Here is a 9,720-nt window from a genome sequence, read left to right as displayed (position 1 = left end):
CGAACGATTGCTGGAAGATTCGTTTGTTTGGATCTAAAGAGTTGATTCGTTTGAAGCCCCATTCAAATGAATCTTCCTCCCGTTAAGCTAATCTGCTATATATATATAATAGTACAGAAGATACATGAGCACTGTAATCTAAATTATAACCCGCTACATTATAACAGTGGAATAGGTGCGGGAAGAATAACCTTGAGCTAATTTGTTACAGTAATAATGGTGTAGATATGCGAGCACTTTAATCTACATTATAATTTGCTACAACAGTCAACATAAAGAAGCTGAGGAGGAGCCACACCAGCATTGCTGAACCTGTGGATGAGATCGGCAGCCATGATGTCAAGAGCAGGACCCTCCTGAGCGGTCAGGACACTGATGAGGATTTGGCCAACCTCATTGCTTACAGATGTTAGACATAACCCTGCTGAAAAAACCAGCATAGACCAGCATTGCTGGTCACCAGCAAGACCAGCATATGTTGTGTTTTGGTGCTGGTATGCTGGTGACCAGCATGGGATGCTGGTGCTGGTGTAACGGGGGAAAAAATGAAACTGTGAATTAAGTATGAATGGTGTCAAAATGCTTGTTTTTGTTAAAAATATCTGTTCTAATTAAATCAAAATCCTATGTTCACTATTAAACTGTGTAATACATCATGGGGAAAAACAGACACCTACAGGTGAGAAAGGGGGTATAATGGGTGGAGTCAGCCGGCCATTTTATCAGTTCACTTGTTGTTCAAAAGCTGTTGAGAGTGATTTTTGAGAGTGACCAGCCCTGGTACACTTATTGTCTGTGTGGAGCCCTGTTTTCTTTTGGAGAACACTATAAAGTGAACTTGTTCAGGTAAACTGCTTCCGCGTGATCATTATAAAAAAACATATACGAACTAAGAGGGGTTACACTGGTATGCTGATAACTAGCATGGGATGCTGGTGCTGTTATGCTGGTGACCAGCATGGGATGCTGGTGCTGTGATGCTGGTGACCAGCATGAGATGCTGCTGGGATGCTGGCGCTGGTATGCTAGTGACCAGCAATCCCATGCTGGTCACCAGCATCCCATGCTGGTCACCAGCACCAAAACACAACATATGCTGGTCTTGCTGGGATTTGGGTGCTATGCTGGTGCTGGGATGCTGGTCACCAGTATGAGATGCTGCTGGGATGTTGGCGCTGGTATGCTAGTGACCAGCAATCCCATATTTTAAAATATTTAAATGTGTGTTCTAAAGGTTGGAACGACGGGAGAGTTTGTAATTAATGACAGAAAGAATTTTAAGTTTTTACTTATCCCCCTATGCCCTATTCATTTAGAACAATAACATTTAAACATTGAATGATTAAAAATAAAAAAAGCATTAAGATCATCTCTCTTAGGTGTAATTTGCTTTTTACCTATTTTTACAGTTTAGTTTTAGCGATCTTCATATTTACAGTTGTGCTCCCTTTGCAGTGCACTTTAAAAACACTGATGTCATTTTGAACACAGCCTTAAGTTAAAGCTATAGGTGACCTATTATTTAAAAGCGGAATTTATGTTACATCTCCAAAGCTTGTGAAAACAAAAAGCATACGTGAATTCTTTTGATTTATACAGGTTATTTATTAAATATCTGTATGGGCCTGCCGGTTAGAACTTTCTGCTCTGGTTTACAAGTGTCAAATTGTAAAAGTAGACTTTTCTAAAAATAAATAAACAATACCCTACTTATTATTATTATTATTAATAATAATAGTAATAATAATAATAATAATAACAACAACAACAACAACAAGAATCTCCATCATCATCATTAATAGTATTATTTAAAAAATTTAATTTCTAATACACAAAAATAAAAATAATAGTTATTATCATCATGATCATTATTATTATTATTATTATTATTATTATTATTATTATTATTAAATTATTATTTTTAAATGTCCTAATATATTATAAATATTTAATTTCATTTTATAATAAATCGCCTAGTGTTTATTTATTCATATGATTTATTTGTAGCATCTGGGGGCAACACAACTAATTTATACATGCACCTTTAACACACCTACTTGATGTTTAACTCTGGGTGGGTCGCCGGTAGATAAGATCAATAGCCATAAATCCGCAAAGCATACTCTCATTTTAAAAATCACGCGACCATCATCTTACAATTTTAAATAATAAATAATCTTATTTATTATTAAAACGAGTGATTAAGCAATGCAGCGTCATTAATAAGCCTAGCCAACTACAGAGAAACAAAGCAACCATTGCGGCATCCACAGTGATTACTTTTTCCGAAGTTCAGCTCTTCTTTTTTGCACTTGTTTATTATGCGTTTAATGTAAAAAAAAAATCAATAATGAATAGGCCGACAAGAGTGTATTCTGTGTGTGTGCGTATGTTATCACTGAACAGAAAGTTGCTTTGTCTGTCTGGCAATATTTCGGCTTTTAATGGAATGAAAAGTTAATTTAGATGAGCCAATATTTTTTTTTTAAAATGCAGTTAAGTAACTTTGACATGAGGCCACACATCGAATCTGGGGTCTGATCTCATCTCGTTCTCTCTCGCTGTCATCCAGACACTTGATACAGACGCCACACAGTCCCAAAACGGTACCAGCTGACAGGTAGAATAGCTGAAGCCTTTGCGAAATCTGTCAAAATACAGCGCTTAAATTAACAGGTATATGTCTTTGAGCCAAAAAAGTCTTTCTGTAGGATATGTAAAAATGCAAGAGCCAATGTAGAAGTTGTGTCGCCTAATAATTATATTTATTCTAATAAAATGAAAACCAAAATAAACAATTCATTGCATTTTTTGTTTGATAAAAATATACAGAAACGAAAAAAATCAAAGGGTGGCTAGTTTTTATTAATGTGTTTTAATATTAATAAAAATATGCTCAGCCTATGTAAGCTTAATGGTTACACCGCCAATAAATGTCTCAGTCATTTCAAACATGCAATTCATAACACACCAGCAGGGCTGCGTTTCTCAATCAACTCACCACTGCACTATCATGCATTGCTTGGGGAAAGAACTATGTAGTGACGAATGTTTCCCAAAATTCTCTGTCGCTTACCCATCTCTTGAACCACGTTAGTTATAGCGTAAAAGGCCCATATGTTTTAAACGGGGAGAAACTACTTTTTTAAAAGAAGAACCCCATCCTTTATTTGTGCAAATAATATTGTTTTACAAGCACGCATTTAAAATAAAAATACTAAAAATATTAGTTTTGCCAAAAACATGCACTCGCTTTTTATATTAACTGACATATATATTAATGCCACATATAGATCCAATGTTTCCTTTACTAATAATATTGAGAATGTGAAATACTAAATCAAATCACTTACAAAAGCTAACACGTATTCTATATTCATATAATAATCATATGAATAAATGAATAATGAGGCTGTTTATTATAAAATGTATTTTTTATTATATATTAGGAAATGAAAAAAATCCTAATTTAATCATAATATTAATAATACCAATGATGATCATTATGAGGATGATGATGTCTGAAAGATAACATTATTAGCGTGAAAAACAAATTATATATATATATATATATTAGCAATAAACTGTAGTATGGTTCAAAAACATATTTTTACTATAGTTTTTTCATGCGAGTAGCTTACAGTTGTTACGTCAATGGCAGAAAATATATTTCAGTTCAGTAGAAAACTTATTTCTCCTTTGTATTATAGTATCAATTAAAAAAATGCAGATTTCCTTTATGTCTCACATTCATATTTTTTATTTCCTGCTCTCCATCTTAATTTTATGAGTCACCAGAATCTCTTGATTACACCCAAAGTTCTGCTGATAATTTTTTTTTTGCAAGCATTCACTTTAATAAGTCAATAACAGATTATTAATATCCAATTAAAGATCATTTCACCAAGCTCATACCACAGTGCTAAAAAACATGATGCTTTTGATTTATACAACTAACAATCTCCCTAATAGAGCATGTGCTGACTACTGACAATTTGTAAAGGTAAAAAATAATATAAGTACTGTTCAGTGACACTCTTTTTACTAATACGGTTCAGGTATAATTGAATAAGACTCCCAATTTATGAATAGTTAACTGGTAATCTGGAACCTTCAACCTTCATTAAAATCTAAATTGTTAAAGTTATATTACTGAATAAAAAAAGTTAATATATGGACAATTAGTATACATTTGTCTTCTTTTGATACACAATTTTAAACATGTGGTTAAAAACTTATCTTAATTAATGGCTTAAAATTATATTTTATATTTTTTTGGTAGGCCAGAGAAAAAGTTGGCAGGACAAGTAAAAATCTAATTCTCATTCTCATTAAAATTCAAATGTGCATGGTTTTAAGACAATTACTTTGGATTATATATATATACATACATAAAATTAACGTTTGCGTAGGTACACTATATGTACAGAAAAGCACACCGTTATTTCACTGTACTTACTTTGCGGATTGTAAAAGAAAGCGTTACCGTCATGGTGCTGTTGTTTTACTACAGTAATACCTTCAGATTCTGCGCTGCAGTGGCGCCTCACAGCAAGAAGGTTGTTGGTTCGAGCCTTGGCTGGGTCAGTTGGCGTCTCTGTGTGGAGTTTGCGTGGGTTTCCTCCAGGTGCTCCGGTTTCCCCCACTGTCCAAAGATATGCGGTACAAGTAAATTGGGTAGGCTAAAATTGTCCGTAGTGAATGAGTGTGGATGTTTCCCAGAGATGGATTGAGGCTGGAAGGGCATCCGCTGCATAAAAACGTGCTGGATAAGTTGGCGGTTCATTCCGCTGTGGTGATCCCAGATTAATAAAGGCACTAAGCCGAAAAGAAAATGAATAAATGACTGAATGAATAAATGAATGAATGAATACCTTCAGAGAACATAGTAGGCAGTGATCAACATAAGCAGAGTGTGGTGTAGTCAGAACTGGAACAGAAGTCTAAGCGCACACGATGATGTTTTCAATTGGAGATTCCAGCGAAACTGCCATTAAAAAGTTATAAGAAAAATAACATGTTAATCAGTATGACATCTCACCTGGTATCTACTATTACAAAGTACAATTCCATTAATATAAATGTCCAATCCACAGTATCTGTACCATAAACTAGCCACAATTTTGACTCCTCATATTAAGTTGCATGGTATTTTGTGAGAAATCCAATGATCTTGTTTGGATTGCATTTCCTTGTGAAATTATAAAAAGCTTCATGATATAATAAAAAAAATGAATGCGTTTACAAACATTTTTAAAGATACTTTTATGAGTAAACTGCAGTAACGTGAATCGAAAGAGAAGGATGTAGACAAAATTATTTTTAATAAACAGGAAAAAAAAACTTACACCAGAACATAGCACAGCAATCAGAAAAAAACAGACAAGCATGGTTTGTGAACAAAGGAAATCAGAAAAGAATGAAACCACAAAGAATTAACTTGACTAGCGATAGGGTAACGTTAGACAACTTACGAAATAGCAAAGCTTCCCCATTGAATGCTGCGAGCTTCTCTGGCGAGGAGACCATCACTAAATTTACAAACAGAGCAACAAAACCGTGAACCGACAGCGATTCACTTTGTTAGGATTATTACATGTTAAAAAATGTTAGCTCGATAATAAGCACCGTTAATGCTATTTGCGAAGTGCTTAATTCTTATAACGTTAAGTTAGCCTTTAACGTTATAGCCGGAGCAATATTTTATGTTCATTCCAAGTCGATTTGACAGATCATCTTATATTTTTACACAGGTTAGAAAGCAATGAAGACATAAAATTAAGTAATTTTGCTGAAATCGCCAAATAAATAACCAAAACAACTATTATTCATTAGCTGCTGTCAATGACCTCGTCACTACAGGGCGACATAAAAACGTATAAAGTGGTTAAGTGTTCATTAAAAAATTATTATAATGTAAAACGTTACACATCTAAAGTTCAATTCAACATAAATTATAAGTAAAACGACAAATAAAACATGTGAAACGTCGAATATCGTAACTTACTTACCTTTGATTACCGTTCCGCCCGTTGCTTGTGTCCGTTATTTAATTCAAATGATGAGCCCGCGCACGCACGTCACGCTGACTCGCGCAGAAGAGTTCCCGGCTGTGTTCTATTGCCACTTATCCCCCCTACGGTCTATTCATTTAGAACATTCTAACATTCAAAGTTGGAATTATTGAATATAAAAAAAGCATTAAGATCATCTTTCTTGGGTGTAATTTGCTTTCAAACTATTTTTACAACTCAGTTTTAGCGATCTTCATGTTTACAATTGTGCTCCCTTTGCAGTACACTTTAAAAACACTGATGTCATTTAGAACACAGCCTCATGGCGAAAGCTATAGGTGACCTTTTATTAAAAAGCGGAATTTATGTTACATCTCCAAAGCTTGTGAAAACAAAAAGCATACGTTAATTCTTTTAATTTATAGTAAGTTATTTATTACTGTATATGAAATGGGCCTGCCGGTTAGAACTTTCTGCAGTGGTTTACATGTATGAAATTGTAAAAATAGACTTAAAAAAAATCCTAATAATAACAAATACAACAACAACAACAATATTATTATTGTTATTATTATTAAAAATATTATTATTAATAATAATAATTATAACAATAACAATATAAAAATAATAATAACAATCATAATTATTTATATTATTATCATTATCATATTCTTATTATTATTATCGAAGTATGATTTTTTTCATTTCTAAAAAATAATAAATATTACATTTCATTTTATAATAAATAGCCTAATTATTTATTTATTTATTTATTTATATTATTTGTATGATATTAGAATATAAATAGAATATATAGAATTTATAGAATTATAATTATTTTTTATTTTAAAAAATATATATGCATAAAACTATAATACTGATAATAAAAATCACATATTGGACAATTAAAAAAATATTTTAATCCTGATTTCAGTGTCAAGTGATCTTAGCATTTATAGCAAGTAGAATGTTTGGCTAAAGAAATTGTAAAATTGTAAATTGTTACTGCCAATTCAGTTACAATCTAGTAATTACCCATAAGGAGGTTTCTTGCTATGATTTAGTGTTATTTTTACACATTACTAAATTCATCCATATTGTAAGTTTAAACATTAAACAATATAAAAAATCTTTGTATTCCCTAAATTAAAACATTTAATCATTTATGATTGGCAAAAGCTGAATTATAAAAACTAAATAAGATACTGGAAACAATTGCAGTTTTAAAGAGCTTTAATTCTAATATAATTTACATTTACTTTTAATGTCAAACATATATGCAATAGAATCCCCCATATTGTTTTTAATGGATATAATAAAATTTACAATAATTGTAACTAGTTTTTCACAATGCTGGAATTTTAAACATTGAAATTATACCTTCAATAAATATCAACATACCATTTTCTATATTTTGTGATAAAAAAAAATCTTAATGTTATTATTAATTATTATTTAATGCACTAGAGCCAATGTGGACATCAGTATTTTTTATATTATGAACAAATTTTTGAATAGCAAATCTTTGCATATTATTCTACTTGTTGGTTGTAGAAAATATATATGATAATTTAGCATTATCATAGCGCTCTATGCCTATGTGTGTGCATCGACCTGCACTCTAAAACTAAAATTATTTAAATATTTATTTAAAATTCATTATTGAATCCTAAATTTTCCATTTTGCATTGCACTACCGCAGTGAACAGTTTAAAGCATAGTATGTTTTTGACGTTTTTCCCTTGTCAGTTGAGCAGATCACATATGATAATTTGGCATATTTAAAAGGGAAAAGGACAACATGTCAATCGACAGCACTTTACACTGATTTCAAATCATAATGAAATGAGTTCAGTTTTACTGACCTCTCGATATTGTTCACACAGGTCAGGGACACGCAGCAACGCGAGTAAGAGAAAAGATCAAAGCAAAGCAAGAGAATACTTTATTTACGTTATTCATTTTAATATATTGATTGTAAATGAGCCTGGGTTTTTAAAACCATGTTTTTTGTTTTTTAAATACACTATATGCTTTCTCAACTATGAAACACATCACAAAAAAATGTTGTATTGTTGTTGTCTGGTGAGTGGGCAATATGAAAAAGCTCCCCCGAGGTAAGAAGGAATGAAGGTATTGGTTTTTATATTGATGTAGAAATTAATAACTTGTAAAATAATTTAACCTTTTAATTTATTTGTAAAAATATGTATTGATGAGCATCCTGTTTAGCCTATTGTTACAGCAAATAGGATTATAGTACATTTATGATTTATTAATAAGATAAATAGATTAAATCATAAAAGAAAATGGCATTATAATTACGATTTTGTTTTTTTCTACCCTATTTTATTTAATCTATTTTTTTTACGTTGATATACTTCAAATTTAAATTTACATTATTTGTTACAATCTTTTGCCTTATTAATAAATCAACTTAAATGAAAAGTATATGCATCAGTGCATGAAGCAGAAGGGAAAATAGAGAAGGAGTTAACAGCAGTAACGTTGTTATTTGTTTGCCATTATTGAAATGTAATGGCACTAAACTGCTATATAAATATATTTTGCATTCTACATTGGACTGGAAAAAAGCAATAGATGTAAAACATTTTGTAAGGAACTTATGTAATTCTTTTTAACCATATGTTCAAGTCTGATACTGTGCTAAATGTGGACCAAATCTGACGGGCAAAACAACCACGTCGATATTTGGTCTATGTTTAGACCAAATCCGACGGACACAACAAAGACCACGTCGATATTTGGTCTATGTTTGGACCAAATCCGAGGGGCAAAACAACCACGTCGATATTAGGTCTATATTTGGACCAAATCCGACGGACGAAACAAAGACCACGTCGATATTTGGTCTAAGTTTGGACCAAATCCGACGGGCAAAACAACCACATCGATATTTGGTCTAGATTTGGACCAAATCCGACGGACAAAACAAAGACCACGTCGATATTTGGTCTATGTTTATACGAAATCCAACGGGCAAAACAACCACGTCGATATTTGGTCTATGTTTGGACCAAATCCGACGGGCAAAACAAAGACCACGTCGATATTTGGTCTATGTTTGGACCAAATCCGACGGGCAAAACAACCACGTCGATATTTGGTCTTTGTTTAGACCAAATCCGACGGACAAAACAAAGACCACGTCGATATTTGGTCTATGTTAAGACCAAATCCGACGGACCAAATACAGACCAATTTTCGACGTAGAAATTTGGGCTAAATAAAGTCTATGACGGGCCGACTTGATTTAGCCCAAAAAACGACGTCGAAATGACATCTCGTGCTGGGTGGGCAACTTCAATGAATAATTTAAAATGAAAAAAGATCAGCATAAAACATTTTTAAACTTAGTACTTGAAATGTAATATTTTTTAAAGTAAAAAAATAATAAATAATATGAATGAATCAAAGTTTTATTAGTAGTATAGTTTTATAGTTAACCTAAACTGGACAACCGAATATATGTTCACTCATTAAATATAAAGTAAATGATAACATATTTATAAACACCAACTAATCTCCAATAAAAATAGATTATGCAGCATTAACGTAATATTTAATGTTGACAGTTGAACTCATCTGAGAACTCACCGTTGATGCAGTTTGACCAATAGCAGAGCGGCGTTAAACTCACCGTGAAGGGATGTCACGTGGACCGAAGTTTATTCATACAGTAGTT

General features: G+C 32.2%; 1 protein-coding gene across 5 annotated transcripts in view; it reads left to right on the top strand.

Annotated features, from left to right (window-relative positions):
- Positions 1 to 9,720, top strand: part of LOC103910797 (uncharacterized) — a 1,018,570-nt gene that overhangs the window by 288,296 nt on the left and 720,554 nt on the right. The gene's annotated exons all lie outside the window — the stretch shown is intronic.

This window comes from Danio rerio, chromosome 4 (assembly GCF_049306965.1).
Source record: "Danio rerio strain Tuebingen ecotype United States chromosome 4, GRCz12tu, whole genome shotgun sequence".
NCBI classification, from domain to species: Eukaryota; Metazoa; Chordata; class Actinopteri; order Cypriniformes; family Danionidae; genus Danio; species Danio rerio.
Note: the sequence above shows the minus strand (reverse complement) of the source record. Positions and strands in the feature narration are given on the sequence as shown.